Source organism: Lepisosteus platostomus, chromosome 14 (assembly GCF_059453375.1).
Source record: "Lepisosteus platostomus isolate fLepPlt1 chromosome 14, fLepPlt1.hap1, whole genome shotgun sequence".
Taxonomy (NCBI): Eukaryota; Metazoa; Chordata; class Actinopteri; order Semionotiformes; family Lepisosteidae; genus Lepisosteus; species Lepisosteus platostomus.
In genome coordinates, this window is record NC_142624.1 from 39,729,922 (window position 1) to 39,750,404 (window position 20,483).

The following is a 20,483-nucleotide window of genomic DNA, read 5'->3' on the forward strand; positions in this document are numbered from 1 at the left end:
CCAAATTAAGAGACCCAGAATTTTCTGATATTACATCATTCGGACATATACTATATATGTGAGGTAAGTCTTTTCTGTAATATCTTTTTAGTTTGGCTGTGAATGTATTCCGTATATCTATTCTATGATTTAATTACTTGTATATCACATTTCTAATTTTAAGAAGGTTTCTTACACTGGAAAATAGAATCAAATCAAGATGTCATCTGATAAAAAAAGAATAAACAATTCAAATATATATTGTACAAACTTTTGCCTGTCTCTCAAATACCTGTTGAATTCTTTCTCCAGACAGAAAATGTAAAACAGACCCCAAACACCTGTAACCGATAAGAGTCCTAATTTCTTGGTCATACAGTAAACTTTAATAATCAAGTGTGAATATTTTCATTCAGCCTGTCACAGTAAACAAAAATATATTTTCTCATTGACAAACATGCTCCAGTTTTCCCTTTTTTGCTCATGCAATAACATTTCATTGTTGTTAGTACCATTACTATTGTGCATGTTAGTTACAATTCCTTTCATTATCAAGAGAAAATATTTACAAGACGCTTCATTCGTCATGACTTCACATTTCTTGACTGTCAGCTATTTTGTGAACATGCACATTATAAAAATGATGGTCTACAAAGTGAAAAATGAGAGAACAAACATTTCTTTTTTAATAAACACACTCAAGTGAATTTAAAACATTAATGGAAAAAGATCTGTCTAAGGCTGTGTTCTTGCTAAATGTAACTCAGAGGTTTTCTGATAAGAATTTTTAGTATGGCCAGATAATGCACAATTAAGTACACTGCAGTTTTAAGAAGCTATTTGGTTAGATTTGTATTGTTTACATGAGTGCTAGTCTTGCCATGGTTAAACTCAGTAACCATCAGTGCAGTGTATCTTGATTTTAAGTGGAAAAGTTGAATTCACACACGTGTTTCAAGATGTTTTTATGTTAAAAATACAGATATGACACATGAAATTCTGAGAATTCTGGAAACAACAAATATTGGAGACACACTGAAAACAAATTCTAGATTTCATGTACAGCAACAGGTTAGTCACACAACAAACAAATTTGCAAACAGCACTTGAATCCGCCTGGGGTTTGATATGTAATCAGTGAAACTACTTCTTACTTAACAGCCATATGGTATAACCAACGTATGAAACATACACACATTGAAGAAGCCGAATTACAGTTTAAATAATTTTACTCTCAGCTGAGCCACATCAAAGCTTTAGAAAAGTGAACTGCACGTCAAAGGATTCTTTGAATCATCTAAAGAACTTATTTTGTTCAAAGCAAAACATTTCCCTCACATAAGCTTATGTGCTACTAAAAAAAGGAAGTTAAAGTGAATGTGGTATAGTTTTACACATTGCTCTTTAAAGAAAATGCTCTTTTGGTTAAATGATGTTGAATTAATAACAAAAATGTGTACCTTTGAACTGATTTCTCAAGAAAGGCAGACCAGATGTGTTCCATTGCACTGAAAACAATTCAACTAAAGGTATGATTTCTTAAATTCATTTTTTACTTTTTAAACAAAGGAAGGAAGCAGAAATGTTCTTTCAGCTTGTGTAATCATAAAATATCAGTGAACTCCAAGATTCTGACATGGTTCTTTTGTAAGAATCTTGCTTCTAGGTCAAGGTTAATTTTTTCTAAGTCACAATGCTAAATAAAGTAACGGACACTTAAGTATAAAATCTCATTAGAAACCCATTCCAGTCAGTGTTATTTTGTATGCATCTCTATTTAGAAGTGTGCGAGTCTGTACAAGTGTTTGAAACTGCATAAAGAAAGTCCTAAAACTACACAAATGTATTTTCACTAAACATTTCACTGGGGATGTACGTAAGTTCTATATATTTTAAGTGTTCAACTGTAAACTGAAATCTCTAATGTTGTTTTTCAGAAATATAAAATGCGCTTGAAATATTGTAAAATAAAACTGGCCATTTCTTGAATATCAAAGAACATAGCTGTTCTGTGATGGTAATCAGAAACGATTCATCACAACAAAGAACTTGAGATCATATATAAATATAGAAAAGATACTGGTGACAATGGTAAAATGTGAACTTTGTAAATTTATGGTTAAAAGTAATTCAGAATCCTTGGAATTGTTCCATAGAAAGCAAAGTTAGGGTCTGGGAAAAGTGATGTCTCACGTAAATGGCATCCATCCGCCTGGATGTGTCAAAAAGCAGTCGTCTCACCATTTTACAGTCACCACTAATTCAGAATAAAAGTTCTACATGCAGTGTTGCACATTTCTGCCTTTGAATCTCAAAATGTTAGTGAGTTTAGACATATTTCACAGTGCTGTCATGCAGACACTTTGAGCCATATTTGAAAAAAAAAAGAATTTAGATTATGAAAGTGTTTCTTGCAAGTCCAAATTGTTTTATTTTATCTTTTAAGTTTCACAGAGTTAATGTAATAATAATAATAATTGCTTACACTTATATAGCGCTTTTCTGGACACTCCACTCAAAGCACTTTACAGGTAATGGGGACTCCCCTCCACCACCACCACCAATGTGCAGCATCCACCTGGATGATGCGACGGCAGCCATAGTGCGCCAGAACGCTCACCACACATCAGCTATCAGTGGGGAGGAGAGCAGAGTAATGTAGCCAATTCATAGAAGGGGATTATTAGGAGGCCATGATTGGTAAGGGCCAATTGGAAATTTGGCCAGGACACCGGGGTTACACCCCTACTCTTTTCGAGAAGAGCCCTGGGATTTTTAATGACCACAGAGAGTCAGGACCTCGGTTTTACGTCTCATCCGAAGGACGGCGCCTGTTTACAGTATAGTGTACCAATCACTATACTGGGGCATTAGGACCCACATGGACCACAGGTTGAGCGCCCCCTGCTGGCCCCACTAACACCTCTTCCAGCAGCAACCTTAGTTTTTCCCAGGAGGTCTCCCATCCAGGTACTGACCAGGCTCACACCTGCTTAGCTTCAGTGGGTTGCCAGTTGTGAGTTGCAGGGTGATATGACTGCTATAATGTAGATCATTAGATCCTGAATAATAAGATGTATTTAACCTAAATTGAGTAATGTAAAGCACTGTACTTCTTCTGTCTGAACTATATAACACCATAGTCAAAAAACTAATATCCTTATTATATCCTTCTGGGGCTGATTTTACACCCAGATGACAAAACCTCCTCAGAGCAACTGTAACCCATATGGGTGAATTTTGAAGACACACGATAGGTTGTGTATTGTCTCAAGTGGTGCAAAATGTCCAAGCAAATAAAAGTGATTTAATTCTGCCTTGCAAGTGTTGGTTTTTTAATAGTCCCTTCATCAGGGGACCTGGAGATTCTGTATAAGTGCAGACCCCTGACACGTGTAGTTAGTGTTTGCTGAACTGTCTGTCAATACCAATATCAGAATTAATTTAGAATAAACTCAAATAGTCCAAAGGTTTATTTTCTTCTTTTGCAGCAACTCTTAATGTCACATCATTGAAATCAGATGGATTTATGACTTCTGTTTTGACATGTCACTCAGACTGGGTGTTATCCTGCGACACCGCTTTTCCCTAAATGTTCCAACCTGCTAATAATTTCATTTTCTGGTTGAATATTTCCAAATTAAATTAATCTGATTAAATGTGTTAAGAGCACAGATTCCACCTTACACCTCCAGTTGAAGGGCACTTTCTGAGGAGCTGATTGTAAAACCTAGTGACAGACATGACAGGCTGTTAAGAATGTGGGGTTCATTACCAGAGTCACTGCAGCCCTTAAAGGTTATTCACTTCCTTTTAAAAGAAATCTTTAGTATGGAGTGAAATGTTAATGCCATATGCCAAACTGTGAAAAAAGTTGCAAAGAATCATTGAGAAATCATCATTTGATAATCCTTGATATGTTTTTTCAGTCGTTTAATGAAGTGTAAGGACACTCACTCCCTGAGTGTGCTATACAGAAGTCACATAAGGTGTCAAAGTGAAATCCACTAGACGATGCATCTGTAAGCCTTTCAGGTAAGAGCCGATACGATTTTTGCTTTAAGCCCTTTTGTGAAGATTTCATACAGAGATTTTTGCTGAAGGATATTTTGCTTTTTTCAATGGAAATGATCAACTGCAAATCTCTGTTGTAAAACTGCATGTTTAAAAAGCTGGATGTGTATGAAAGGAAGTTCTTGGACACCTTCCCTTTACATTGAAGGCACATGTTGCTTTGCTCTGACACAGAGTGTATTGAACCTGGATGGAAAATGGATCACTTTTCTGAGCCAAGACTGTTTCTCAAGTTTTCACATGAGAAAACAGTTAGGAACATTAAAGTTCACTGTTACAAGTCAGTGTTTTGTATTCACTTTGGGAGAACATCCTTTTCTCATTATTTTTCAATAAAATATCTTTGATTTTGTTCTATTTTTAGCTCACTCCTGATGTGGTTTGTGAATAAGTCGTTTTTTTTCCTCTTTTTCACATTTATCTGAACAAAATACATTCAAGTAGTATTGTAGAATGCAACTTTGCATTAGCTTAAACTTTGATTCCAACTCCTTAAATAATCTGGTGCAAACAGCCCTAGGAAAGACAGATGAAGAAACATTATTGGAGTCAGTTTCATTAAAAATTGTATGATTTTATGGAACATTGCGCCCCATTCACACAGCCTTTGGAAGGCAGGCCAGTCGTTAGTGGAGTCAACCCGGTGGAGCATGTGTGGGCTCTTCTGAACAAATCCCAGCATCTGTTCAATTAGTTACATACATCCTTACAATTGTCTGATGATACTGTTTTTCTCAGTGAACAGCACATACAGTACAGTACTGTACTGGCAACAGCTTCATTTTTCTGACAAAGGCTTATGTTTTATGAAACAATGTCACCGTAGTAATGAAATTATGGATGTGGTTAAATATATGTCATCACCGCAACTTAACAGCTGTTCAGTTTTTCTCGCTAAATAAAACCACTAGAGATCTTTTTAAAAAAAATGAGGAATATTACTGTCTATAAATGTCTATTGAACTGCACAGGTATAAGCCCTGCAGTTCTTAAATAATTCATTAGAACATCTTAACTACAACTTGAGAGGATAAATGTGTGTTCAATAAATTTTGAAAAGCTATCATTGACAAACACATATAGTTCTACAAACACTCTTTACGTTACATTAGTTAACAATCTACAGTACATGCTTACATCGATAGATCATGTTTATGTCTGCAATTGTACAGCATATATTGTCTTAAATATGCAATTAAAATGCGCATCTACAAATTTCATAATAAAATCCAAACCTGCTGAAAAGAAGTGGTGAGAGAAAAAGCTGCCTTTAACTTGCACATTTTATGGACCTTTCAAAGCAGCCATTAATTAATTTACCTGATTATGTGTTTAACGAGACTAAATATAAACAGTCTTGAACTCACAGCCTTCCAGGACTTGAACTGGCCTTGGCTTTGACAGTCACATCCAGTGGACTTACCTCACTCAGTACAACCCAACCTGGACTCATTAGTTCTTTTACCTTCACAAATATGGCTCGTATGTTATTCTTTCCATTATACTTCTGTCTAAATTGCTAGCTAAAATGGGACTATGTCATTGTCCCATTGAGGGTGTCACCCTGCCTGGCACCCTCTGCTTCTGGAAGGGGCTCTTGACCCTCACCAGGCTTGTACCTCTACCTGATGGATGGAAATGATGAACATTGGTCAGTTCTGATATAACTTGTACAAACTTTTTTATTTAGTTTTATCCTTCTACTTTTCTTCCCTGGTTGTTCACATGGGGTAAACGGGCTGTGGAGCTGAGAAGAGTGAGCTTGCCTTGTGAAGGGTAACTAGCTCTGTTGAGAAGCCATCAGTCATAACCAAGCTACGGTACAGCCCAGCGTTGACTTATTAAAGCAAACACATGAAAGCACTGAACACAACTGCATTCCAAATTTCTTACAGAACCCAATGCAAGTTAAAACGAGAGATTATGAAAGCAGTCCTCCAGATGAACAAACTTTACAATAATGTGAAAAACTGAAACCTTTCCAGTTGTGGTCAATTCCATTAGGAGAACATGCGAAGAATGGCTGCTTTACTCTGAAGAAAAAAAGAAAATTCCCATGTCAGACACGAAGTGTGCGCTCCATCTGCATGATAGGTGACATCAGCTGATGTTTCATATAAATAAGTGGTTGACTACAAAAAAAAAGGATTGCTCTCTCAAATGTAACAGTTAAATAATGTTTCTTTGGCAATAGCGGGCTGGAGCGTCAAGGCGCCACCTCAAATACTTGACTGTGGTTGAGAATTCTCAGAGCACATGGCATTAATTTTTGGCTGTTGAGTTGCTGTATAAGATACTGTCCTTTCCAGTGGTAGAATGCCTGTGCGTTCAAGGTCACAATTAGGGTGGGAGGATCTCTAAAGAACAAAGCTCAATTTTAATTTGATCCTGCTGAAGATCGAATAGCTGTGACACAAAATAAGTCTACTTGTCATAATCTAAATCACTTACAGTTTGCAAGAAAGAAGGTGGCGAGCCATCTACTTCTAGAACTTCACAGGATGGAAACTGATACTCCTAAGTTTAGGTAGAAATAGGTATAAATTAAATAGATCTGTCATCAAGGGAAGCAATAAGATTGATCATTGACACATCTTTCTCCCTGGCACTCCGACTTGTTTCCAGAAGGTGTCTTACATTTGTTTTTGTTTTTTCTCCTACTGTAGTTTATTCTAAAAAAGGTTTTAACAAATTATTACAAAGTTCCATGTATGCTAACTGTGCATAGTCCACAATAGTTAAGTCTGTGAAAGGTCACATATAATGGACTTTTAGATACAGTAGTTAATGGTTCCAGTAGATGTCCATGGAGATATTAGACTATTCACAAATCTCTGGATGACATACAGTACAGTTCACCACTATACTGTATGCGTCTGCTGCCACAATCCAGAGCGTGCCAGTATGCTGAATGGAATATGCAATCTAGGTACTGGCAAATCTTTTGGTTAGCCTTTCAGAATTAATACTAATGCACTAGTTATATTAATTAGCACACTAGCCAGATCTGCTGTTGCATTCATTGATGCACCAGAAGCATGTGCTCAAGCATTCTCTAATGTTTTGGCTGGACAGTGTTTATATTCCGCAAAAATTGTTATTTTTTTCTTTTGACTAACATGACCAAAAAGAAAAAAATATTTATAAATAATGAAGTGTTTGTGATTCTATCAATTACTTTAAAAAGTTTTTTTATAATTATTGCAGCAGGATCTTTTTGTTTAAGTTTATCGTATGTATTGTGAATTTTCTAGTAGTACTCTTTATTTCTATTAATCCTTCTCAGAGCTCTGCAGATATTTTTGAATATCCAAAGAATGCATTTGCCAATGGGAATGTTGTATAGAAAATTCTAAAGTATATTCGGTCCATAATTTTGTTTTATTCTGCTCCCAAACGCAGTTTAGACACATCCTGCTGTGGAGAGGTTATATTTTTTTCTGTCAGTTGATTTTATATAAATTGTGGTATACATGTAAAGAAAAATAAACAACTGCAAACAACCAGTGAACACTTTGCCCATTGTTTAGTCTTTCCATTTTTTTCTTTAGCAGTTTCTGACAGTTTTCTGTAACATAAAAATTAAAGGGGTTGGAGAGATGTTTAATTTGTGGGAAAACTGAGAAAATTGCTGCATTGCTCTTTTGAGAATAACCCCTTTATTTGCAATTAATCCAAACTCCTAGGAGCTCTGTGTTCATTTACCAAAAAAACAACATTAAAGAATGAGCTTACTTAACCTCTTGGCCTTTTTTAAAAGATCCATAAATAAATGAACTGAATAATTAGCCTACATTTGAATAATATTGCATCACACATTCTACCTGTCAGAGACCAGTTATACCACAGCGGGGTTTATAGTACCAGAAAATGCATTGTTTCATGTGAACCTCCAGCATGTGCTGGGATGAGGCAAAGTGAAACATGCTTTGCTTAATCAAATGGCACATCTTTCACAGCAAAGTGATTCTGTGGGGTTTTTTTCATGTCTGCGAGAGAAGATTTCACATTTTACTATGTGCTGGAACACTGCCTTCCCCCTGATAATCAGACTCCCTAGGAAATTCCTGATTGATTGGTCTTTATGACAGTATCGCACTTCGTCTCGGAAAACAACATAAATTAACGACAATTCTTTTTCTGTTTCAAGTTGACAGAACAAACAAACATTACAGAGAATGAGCATATAATAAGTATGCGCAATATTGGTAAAATATGAAAAAAACTTTCATAAAACTGTCAGCACTGTCTGATTATATGTTGGCAGAGCAGTAGCTCACCTTCGTAATCAATTACTGAAATAGTTGCAAGTGTCTTCTAGGTGATATAAAGGCTGAAAAGGAAACAGTGAGAAAGTAATCCTAAAGGACATTGATACATCTGAAATATTCAAACAAGCTCATTATTGAATACTTGGAAAAATGCTTGTTGAGTGGCTGATGGGTTGATAATGTGGTGCTTTTTCTTTAACATCTTGCTTTTTTATTCTTCTTTCTCTAAAAGACTGCACAAAGGTAATGGCAGTGAAATATTCTAGATGGACAAAGGGACAACTGAAGAGGCAGCTTTATTCATCCTAAATGTTTCTACAATGTATACATTTGAAAATCTATACATTCTTTGATCTGTTTAAGGCCAGTGTGCTGCTTTTTGGCATTTAATCAAAACTGAAATCATTTGCACATTTCTCAGACTCCAAAGAAAAATGATGTAATAATCCTATGGAATTTCTTTAGAAACTTTACATACGCATATTCTTTTTCATATCTTCTGTTTAATGGTTGGGCAATTCTATTAAAATGCTTGTAGCAGTTCCCCTCAATTACCATCTTTTTTGTTTTATTGTACTTAATATAAAAGCAGCAATTATTTGATTTCAGAGTTATGAAAATACGCATGTTATGAGAAAACAAGCAATTTAAGCTTTAATTGGTGTCATTGTTCATGGAGCTGGCAAGGTGCTTACACTGTTGGCACTTTCTTTTCTATAAAATTGCGGCATTTACATTTCTGAATGAGTATTTAAGGTTGTTTTATTGCACTGTAATTCAAATGTATATCCTGCAATGTAAAACGTTTTATAAATATTATTTTGAAATTTATTTAACTTCTATGTGTATATGTTTTTTCACCATGTTGTGAAATTTCGCTCTAATTCCCCAAAAGTGTTTTATTAAATTGTAAAGAAATTGTGGTGCAATACATTTGTGCTGTTTATTAGCTTCTGCATTGTATCTGTTTATATTCAGAAACATGGAAAGAAATCCAAGTGCATTTTAAACCTGTGTACATCTCCAGCTGCCACAAGAGTTAATGTAGCAAGTAAAGTAACAGATCTCTTTATATGTATTAGGAAGCTGAAAGCTTGTAACAGCGCTGTGTGACCTCAGTCACACCATAAATAGCACCAGTGATCCACTACTTGATACTGTGAAGCCTGGTGTTTATTATTTACAGTTGGGATGAGGCTAGGGATTGATCAATTAATAGTGTTTAATTGAGATTATCATTTAAAGCATTTAGACTTAAAGCAAAGATTTAACAGAAAGTTTGACCCAAAGCTAATTTCTTCAATTCTGTTTTTCAGAATTTAACAAAAGCCTGTACAACCTCCTTGTCTGCACCACACCACCATGATCACTGACTGGATCACTAGCACAAGTGAACAACGGAAAAAAAAAAAGTTTTGTTCTTAACAAAAACAAATAAAAGACCTTTACCAGCATGGCAGAAAACAGCATGCATTGTTTTATTCCATACTAAAAATATAATGTGCAAAGTAAACTTACAGTTTAAGAAAAGCTTGAAACAGTTTATTACAGAGCTGGATTATATTTAATAATGCTCTTCAAATGTAGGTACAATTTGTATTTATCACTTATTTTATGCATTCCTCTGCATGTATTATGAAGAGTTGTTCTGACACATTCTTATTTGAATAAAACAGTGGTTTGACATACATAGGGTCCTCATTTTCACTTCTGTCATAATTACCATATAGTATACTATGGATTTGCAACATACCTAGGAAACACAATCTGTTTTGTTTGTTAAAGAACACAGATATAAGAAAAGCTGCCATGCAAATTAAATTTACATGTGCGACATGATAAAAGAATGCCATACAATTCTTAGAAAAAGAAGAAAGCATTACAAAGGCCCCTTAAAATTGAAATGCTATAAGAGTTTGTTTGATCATTTTAACATGATGGATAACTATTTTTCATAACAGCTTCTCTAGAAATGCTTACTTGGTTAAATATTTTGTTTTGGTAACTTGAAGATACTGGATTTTACCACAGATCAACACAAAAAAGGGTTAAATGTGTGTGCATTTTTTTTCAATAAGCTCTTTTGTGTTTTATCCAGATTTTGATACATAATCCAGATAAAAGTCATAGAAGCTTGAGTGATGCACTTGCTAGATCTTTCTTACTGTGGTGGAACACGGTACAATCATGATGAAAGGTTACCTCTCAACATAAAAAGGAGATCACTAACTATTTAGAATCCATTACATTTTCTGAAGCGAAAGAACTCTATACCTTTCGGTTCGGTTAGAATGACCTTAAAATGGCAAAGTTAATGGATCAGTTGACATCTCATTAATGTCTTTATTTGTGCCCATGACATATTTTAAAAGGTTTAATGTCTGAATATTAAAAATATAAAGAAGCAAACTTCATCTGTACTGCACTGGGGAAGCATTTGCCCTAATAATTGTATATTTCTTTGCCTTTGCATGCTTTACAATGTTTAAGATTTTTACACATGTTTGAATTTCATCATTGCCCAGGAGCAAAAGCCTGGCAGTGCAGTGTGAAGTGAGTTGAAGGAAAACAAATTCCTTGCCTATTTACTGATGGGTGAAGCCCAGGCAGTGTCTGAGGCTAGCTAGGATGATGGAAAGGAAACAAAACAAGAAGCAGCCTTCTCATCCGCAAAAAAACGTCCATCAAATGCTTGCACAGGCTTCTGAACAAGGCAATAAGTGCTTCCATTTCATATCCAGTATACAGAAAATTAAAATGTATTTGAAATATTTAAACTTTTTAGCAGATTGCAGTTAATGTGCAATACAAGTATTTTAGACTTATTGTATAGTAGACAATTCTTGTTTCATATTTTAGTATGTATTTGGACAGTGTGCTTTCTGTACATTTGCTTTATTTCGGTATCATTCTGAGCTTTTAATTTCTCAAGACCAATACTATTAAACTGATATGGTGCTCTGAGATGACGTACTGTATCATAAATGGCACTATATAAAATAAAAGTTTGTTGTTCATTAAAAATACTTGATTAAAACTACTGAGAAGAGAAAAATGCAATCTATATTTTTATTTAGTATTCACCTCTCAAAAGATAATGAAAGCATACAGCTCAATAAATGATAAAGGATTACCATGTCCTCACTGTATGGTTTTTCAGTTTTCCATAATTTAAAAGGTTTCATAATTAGTGTATTTCAAGATGTACCCTTCCTTTATTCAAGGTGGTCATTTTTTTACTATGTGGTGTAAAAAAGTAGTTCTTTTTTTAAATGATGCATCCAAGAAAAAATAGGTTTATTAATTATAACATTTTATTTTGCTTCTTTAAAACTGCGCCATTTTTACTCACGATAAGAGCCTATTTTAAGAAACAACCACAAAATCAATCTAAATAAATTACAAGCTAGCTTTCAGCTCCAGCTGCATTGTTTCATATTCATCATAAATATTTTATGTAATTACAGATTTACCTTGTAAAAGAATAAACATAAGTGTATTATAACATTCACCATTTCTTGTCTACTTTATATGAAATGAAGAATGACCAAAGAGCAGCAATGGTGACGTTCATAGGTGTCCTTCCTAACTGAAGTACTGTCTGTTCTCATCCTCTGTGTGCTCCTTCAGTGTTGATTTAGTGACACACAGCTGCATTCTCCACAATGTGTGCATGTGCACAAAATGAAATAAATTTCCCTCTCATGGGTATTTAAATTCACAAAATGCCACCGTGCATAAGTTTCTGTTAGAAAAGGAAACATTTGCCTTTAAACAGTTTTTCCAGTCAGTAGAACAGCCATCTGTTATTACCAATATAGAGGAATGAGAGAAATCTTAATGTATGAACTTGAACCCCACACCTAAAATGTAAACTGTACTCAGTGGGTGATCTAATTCATAATTCTAGAACCCCAATTTGGGATGCCTGTGATTTATTATCTTATTAACTGCAAACGTACTGTGCAAAAAATAAGCTGTTTTACATGTTTGGAGAAGATAATAAAAAAAATATGTTTAAAATGAGCACATTATAAAAAGGCATATGTTACTCTTGAAAACATTGTCGTCTTAATTTAAAATATAAAATTAATTTTGTCTTTTACTTAATTGTCTTTTACTTTATATGTAAAAAGTGAGTGGATGCCAGTATGCAGAGTGCATACTGTGTGTGGAAGTATTTTCTTCAGCAGGAGTATATATTTATTGGGTAGTGGGTAATATTAGATCACCTTTCAAAGGAAAACAAAAAAGCTTTTTTCTTCAGAATGAGCTGTCCCTTGGGAACAACTAAGGCAAACAATATAATAAAAAATGATAAAAATAAATGTTACACACAAATGACTGCAGGGAATCTCATACTATTTTTTTTTACTATACTATTCTGCACCTTTTAAGTTAACTTGTGTGTATGGATGAACTCGTGGATTCACTCTTAATAAAATATACTCCAGCGTGAATCTGGCTTCTCTACAGCTGGGTCATTGTCTGTCCCAGTGGGACTGTACAATACATACACTGAAGGCAAGCATCGTATCTTAATGAAAAGCACAGTCTGATGTTCAAGTACGAGAGATTTTTCTTTTTGCAAAGAAGTAACAGTGTATAATTGTTTAATCAGTTGTTAGTGTTGTCAAATAAATGTATGTATGTTTTACAAATAGGGGTTGTGTTATGTTATAGTTTATGTTAAAGTTTTTTTTAGTTAATTTTCCATTAGATTATTTTTTTCTAAAATTAGTGTGCAATAGCAAATGCTTGAAATGATTCACTTATTTAGGGAGTAGAAGAATATAACTGGCAAAATTATGCTGTCTGGGGAGATTGGAGTAAAAATAGATGGTGATATACTGTTAAGGTTTTGCGAGCAAATACTCAGACTACAGTATATGCAGCTGTGTTCACTATTGCATTTTCCTTGTCAAAAGTTATCAAACAGTTAGTGTGGGTTTTTCCTTTGTGCTCTGTTTTACAGTAAGCTTGTCTCTATAGATACTGTATGAAATGGAAGAGCTTCTGAAAGAATTCTCATGCACTTAAGTCAAATCTTAAGAAAGATTCTCACAGCAGAGTTTAGGACACTACTCTCAATTTGTGCTCTTTTTCTGTCCAAAAGAAGTGAGTGTTTTAATGACATAATTATATTATAATAATGAGGGCATGAAAGAATGTAGCAGAAGTGGTATGTGTGCAGTTGTAAATGAAGAAAGGGATAGTTACAAGAAGAAATAGAAGAGGAACTATTATATGAAGAAAGCCCCCTGTACAGACAGTCTGACGCCAGATGGCTTCGTCTAATAAATATTCAACCTTAACTCTGTTCCCATGTAACTTTTTTGTAAGGCTGCCAGCACACCCACACGGATCTGGGCCAGCAAAATGATTACAGTAGTACAAACATAAAAAGTGCAATAGAGGAAACAGGCAGACAGGTCCTGTATACAGAGAGATAGAGCTGCAGAGTGTGCTGAAAGGCCACGGGTTTTGTAAGTGGGAAAGTTAGAACAGTGGGAGGACAAGAAGGATTAAAAAACTTCAGATATTAGGCTGAAAACTCTCCACGATTACAGGATTATGCTCAGCTAATATTATTCTTTATTAAAAAAATGTATTCGAAAATAAAAAAATAAAACTTGTGTGAATCCATTTCCTGTTGTTTTTTTAACCTTTTTAACCAGTTTATGCATAAATCATAGTTGTGAACCAAGGAGATTATTTAAATGGTGGCAAGCACCACTTTTGTAATTGTAATCATATTTTGATTAAATTGGTTCTTCTCCTTTTAAAGAAAATCTAACACGCACAATGTTGTGTGACAAGAGGATAGCTAGGTATTGTGTGTTTCCACTTATTTTTACATGGAGAAATTATCCCATTGAGAATTCCTTTGTTTAATTTGCTTCCCCAGATGTTGTTTTAGGTTTTTTTGCTCATATTATTGTGTGAAAAACCCAAACTAACATTCAATATTACAGCAATAATGTCAGAAACGCACAATATTGTTGCATAAAAGAACTCCACAGTGCCCACTCCGTCGGTCTGGGGGATACACTACACAGGTTTACTCCAGCAGAGATAACACTGCACCAGTAACTGCTCCTTCCTGGGGTAAAGCAACACGCCAGTAACTGCCCCTTCCTGGGGTAATGCGACACTCCACTAACTACCCCTTCCTGGGGTAAAGCCACACACCAGTAACTGCCCCTTCCTGGAGTAAAGCCACACACCAGTAACTGCCCCTTCCTGGGGTAAAGCAACACATCAGTAACTGCCCCTTCCTGGGGTAAAGCAACATGCCAGTAACTGCCCCTTCCTGGGGTAAATCGACACACCACTAACTGCCCTTTTCTGGGGTAAAGCAACACATCAATAACTGCCCCTTCGTGGGGTAAATCGACACACCACTAACTGCCCCTTCTTGGGGTAACGCGACTTGCCAGTAACTGCCCCTTCCTGGGGTAAAGCAACACGCCAGTTACTGCCCCTTCCTAGGGTAACGCACCTCGCCAGTAACTACCCCTTCCTGGGGTAAAGCAACACGCCAGTAACTGCCCCTTCCTGGGGTAAAGCGACACACCAGTAACTGCCCCTTTAGGGATGCGATACTGGTGAATAGATAAAGACTGGAGTCCGCAGCAGTCTTCAGCTGACGGGAAAGAGCGCTGAGGCTTTGGCCCTCTCTGTAGAGGAGTCCTGGAAGCAGCACTGCGGGGAACTTCATTAAATCATCAGCAGTCACCCATGCAAAACCAATGCAAAACCTTTCATTAAGTAATAGCGACATAAGAGTAACAGTTTCATTACGAAAGCAACAGGTACTGTGCGTGCAACGTAACACAGCTGGCAGGGGTTCTTCCCAGCGATCCTTTCGTATTCGTTCATATTCTTGCATTGCGAGTTTGATGCTCACATGAGCTGTCAGCTTCAAGCCTTCGTGGTCTCAGGTTTAAATTCAAGGTCCCATTGTGTAATCGACAAGTATACAGGTACTGTATGTTCATTTGGAAAGGACCTTAAGTGGGCTGTCAGATTATTCATTTTTTCAGCATAAAACATGTTCTTTGTTTTTTATTTACTCTCACTCTATATATATATATTTACTATATTCTCAAGATAATGCCTTAAATGAAAATTCATTAATTAATGTGTAATGTAATATTTTATTCTGATTTTGTTTTATTCTGTTTTTGATAAACATTATAAATTAACTGGGGTACAGACATTTAGTAAGCCACATATCTGTGTACAGCTTTTTTATAATTCCGTAAGTATATGTAAAACTGCTCAGAGAAGATATGCCATCATAAATCCTTCAACTTTAAGATATTATGCCCTTTGGAACAAATGTTTTAAAAATGTGAAAGAAAGGTCAGAATGCTCTGTGTTTTCACAGAACTAATTTCTAAAGGTGATTTCATTTCATTATCTGAAGAAGAAAGGGTAGTCCTGCCTTCTTTATCTATTACACTAAATACTCTTCACTGTGCAGAATCCCTGCAAAGGGCTTTACATTCAATGCATTCAACATATCCTAAATTGGTTTTAATGAGGAATATCTGGGAAAAAGATTTCGTTTTTTTGCCAAGATCTTTTTTTATCGGCTGTATGAGTAGTTTTTATCTATTTATCCCACATAAGACATGTTTCAAGATTTTGTCCTTTTTTAGTCTCAGAGTTGCATTTTTTGTTTCACTTTTGGTTTTAATGCATCACCAATTTTTTGTCCTCTTTTACACTCATAATGTGTCAGCATGGCTGTTCTGAATTCTCATTGTGTGGTGGTTTCCAAGGATTTAGCTAACATCAGGACTTCTGAAATTCAGATTCAAGATACAGACCTTTTATTTGATCATTTTGCAAATGAGCCTGCTGTAGTAGAATGCTATGTGAGGAAAAGACACGCTAACTCTAAGGTAGGATTTTCATGAGAGCATGTTGTGAGACCACCAGCACTTAGATATTGGCTTTGTTCCCTAAATATACAGTATGTGTTTCTAACAGAATGGTTGTTTTCACAAATGGAGTACATGGGGAGCTAACTTTTCTTCAGGAACATGTTTATCTTAATTAGGAAAGTCAACAGACTTCTAATGGGAAGGACTGGGTATTTTTTCTGTGGTATCTGAGGCATCAAAGACCTCGTTCTCATGCCAAACCAATCTTCCTTCCTGCATGCCTTCCAAGCCCAGGTGATTGCAGGCAGCTGAACAGACACTTTCCCAGAAGCTTCTATTGACCTGGCTCTAGCCTCTCTGCCTTTCTTTGTATTTTTTTGTATTTTTGCCTCAGGAAACCCAGGGATATTCATGGCACTGAGGCAAATAATCTGGAATTAAAAACTAAATTCTTCAGGCCTTATCCTAGCAACAGGCCCATCACCATCTGTTCAGAGGACAGGGCAGCCATTATCTGCTGCATTCTTTGTGCATATTCCATCACCTGTGAGGGGGAGAGACACGGCCCCTGCCCCTTCGCCTTTGTCTTCCTGATAAACAGGCCTTATTAAAAAATAGACTGTTTTAAAACATGCATTCGCTTTTCTCTTCTGATAATTCGTACTGCCGTATTTGTAAATGAGCCTGCAAATGAATTAACAAATATAACTTCATTTCTAAGGCACGTCAACGGATGACTTTTTGCACTTTTTTTTCCTAGTGAAAAAGATGGCATTAAAATAAAAGTGTCAGATTTTATAAATGCTAAATGCTGAACTAATGTGTTTGAAAAGCAAGAAGATATTTTTTGTTTTACTCTAAAGTGATAGACAAGTTTAGATGAATGCCATTAGCTGCATCACTGCATAATGATCTCATAATCAGTTTAAATAGCAATTTCACTCCAGAGGTGTGTGCAACACCACGACTTCACAAAAGCTTTCTTAATTCATTTTAGCAGGAATCATTTTTTAATTTCTGCAAGCCAAATAGTTCTTTCACTGTTGTGTCAGCTCATATTCAACCACTATTCAGCAGATACGGTTTGTCAGAGAATGATCCCTCTGTTTGCCTTAATGTGAACCTGCAAGAGTCCAGCATTTTCTACCTCTCTTGGAAAACCCCCCTCAGAAGGCATACTTGTGGGAAGACCATGTTACCCATAAAGCACAGATCTTGTTGGTTTTTCCTCATATATAGAATTATTTATTTATGTTTTTACCTGGACGCTACGCAGAATCTAAACATGACTGTATATTCCACAGATGCTGAATGGTTTAAACTAACTCCTTCCACATGACTGAAAAGGAAGTTAAAAACATTTTATACCGGATAATGCTGTGCTGAGCCCCATTAGAGTCGAGGTATTATCTCCCAGTTGACATTAGCTATGAGAAAATCTGCCCTCTCCTAGTTTTTGTTCCCACTCATAACAGACCTGTTGGCTGTCTAGGTTTATCAAGCTCAGAAATCTAAACATTACAGGGAACTGACCGAAAGAGCCCCAGTACACAGGAAGGACTTAATTCTCACAGGATTAGTACACAACTTACAATTTAGACAGCTGTCTGCTTATTAAATCCAGTTTATCACATTGCTGCCATGTCACAAACACTCTATAGACATTATTTTTCAATTATCAATCCTAGATTACACTTTAAATGTAAGTGTGCAATTTCAACACCATGCTTAAGACGTCAGTATATAGTTTGTCAAATTTATTCAGGATCAAATTTGGAAAGAGAGCTGTGTTTTCACTGAATATACAAGAAGAAAAATGTTGGTACTTTATATTTGTTTCTGCATGAATGTAACTTACAGTAAACACACAATGTTTGTGACATTAAGGTTTCAGACCTTCATACCAAAATATTAAAACATAATAAATCAGTGTGTAAATAGATACATGTAATTGATATTTATTTTGCTCTAGGTTTTACAGTTTTAGTGTGCTTTAAAAAAGCAATAGAAAGACATTTGGAAAACAACCAAAACTATCCCTCTGTATCTTGAGTCATACTACAACCAAACAATAAGCTTTTAATACCAATGTCTACATTGGTGTTAACATTGCTGTTGTGTAGCCTGATTTTAAAATGATTTTCTGTATAGTGTGATAACCTAGCTTAGTCACAAAGAGATATTTTATTGCCAATGTTTTCTGTAGCATGTAGGAATTCACTTCAAAACATGCAAGACGGGTATTTGTGAATTTTGCTAAATTATCCAATGCTTACTTTAAATCCAAAGAACCATTAACACTATTACATTTTATTCAATATCTTTCTTTTTGACTATTAAATGGTGGGCAATTATTTTCAATCTTTAACAATAAACACTACAAAAAGAAATTATATTCACTGTGAGGAAAGAATTAGACCATTTTAGTTTTTGGATGAAAAATATCACATTCTTCACCCTGAGGATACTGTGGTTGTAATTTTTATTCAAATTTTTCTTAATTTGTAATAGCCAGTTGTTTCCTATTTCAAACTAATATGCATGTGTTGTGCAGTGAAGGGACTCCAGTGTCATGTCCAAATCCTATTTATTGTTTGAAGTTGTGTGCTCACACTGCCTCATCACAAGACCGGTCACAGATAGGAGGAGCAGTGTGGCTTTTCACCGATGTCACTGCAAGGTCACAGGGTCTTGGCAGGTCTCACAATGAAACTCACTTGCTAACTGGCACTTTCTCAATTATACAGTATGCCAGTCCTTGAAAAATTGACACTTGAAGAAGGCTCCACGGCCGAAACGTTGTGTTTTCTCTTTTCTTTTTTTCAGCATGGAATAAACCTATTACTTGTTCCTTTGCAGCCTACGCATGCTGACGCAGCTACCCACTTGAAAAATTCTGGTGACAATCAGCTAATGTCACATCCCAGTGAAGTCTGGACTATAGGGCTCAACCTTCAGGGTTGAGCTTCTTTATTGCTGGGTTACCTGTGCTGTTCATTTTTAAAGAACATGCTGTGGTACACGTCAACAGCACTGGAGCCATTCAACAGATTGGTCAGACTTCACAAATGTAAATATTATTCTGAGATTTAGTTAGAGCTACTGTCTCAGGTAAACTATACAATGGAACTATAAAACTGTAAAATAACATAAAAATGTAGACATGGGGTTACCAGTTATTGATATAAAACATTTGACAATTTGAAATCTACATTTATGTTTTTATGTAGTTTTAAATGTTTCTTGTGCCTGTTTTCAGTACTGTTTTAGTACTAGTATTTTTACAATAAATTGTTGATTGTGATTTTGGTCTGTTTCCTTTTAACTGGAAAAAAAGGGGACAAGTAGTGTTTTTGTACAACAAGCTCTTTGCCTTGCCTGTGTCAGCAACAACAAAACTAGTCCATTACATTCTCCACCTCAGTCTACATAAGTTAATCATAGCGGAGTTCTTAATTCTCTCTTTAATGTTAAGCTTTCCAAGGTGTCACATAGAGTGTCTTTTGTGTTAGTCAGTGCTTCTTCAGTGATTGGGGTTAGGCTCTGAAAATAAAGGATTGCAAAAAAAATGTAATTCTTTTCCCTTCGTTAACTTTAATGCTCGTGCTTGTGACGTGTTTTGAGTTTATACTATGATTGCAACTTTTAAATGCTGCTTTATAAAGCAAGTGTGGCTTTTTCTCTGCAGTGTTTTCTGGATAGAAAATTGAAAAAACACACCTTTAAATACAGAAGGTAATTCTGGGCAATTTAACAAACATGGTAAATGTACTTAAATCCATTAAATCATTTATTTAAAGCCAGCCTCCATAGGATGGAGGTCTACTTATTCAGGTCTGTTCCATATTATCTATTAAACGCTTAGTTAAAAACATTACTAAGTTTTTCATTCTCACCCACCAATCTCCAGCATCTATTCCCAGACCCAAATTTAATAATGTTGTCTAAACAGGGCCACCTCCTTGGAGGAAGTTTTAAAATCTTCTTTCAGGGTGCGCGGTACTGTAGTTTTTTACCACAGATGAGTGTGTCTGAGGGGCAGGAGGGATATTCTGCAATATCTAGCCCCTCTGGTAGTGGCACCCAAGGTGCTTATCTGTGTTTGGTTACTTCCCCAATGCAAAAGAGACAAATACAGCAGATTAGCAGATGCATCATGAAACTTTTCTTGCAGATAAAGAAAAAATTATATGATTTTGGAAAGGGTCATTTTAAAAAAACAAAGGCTTTCAATTTTAAGTCACAAGAGAAACCATTTTTTCTA

General features: G+C 35.6%; 1 long non-coding RNA gene across 1 annotated transcript; it reads left to right on the forward strand.

The window, feature by feature from the left end:
• The first annotated feature begins 1,342 nt into the window (after positions 1-1,342).
• LOC148649494 (uncharacterized) lies at positions 1,343-9,788 on the forward strand. Its single transcript, XR_015926553.1, has 3 exons — positions 1,343-1,508; positions 3,909-4,014; positions 9,641-9,788. It is a non-coding gene; the product is annotated as an uncharacterized LOC148649494 (long non-coding RNA).
• The last annotated feature ends 10,695 nt before the right edge of the window (positions 9,789-20,483 follow it).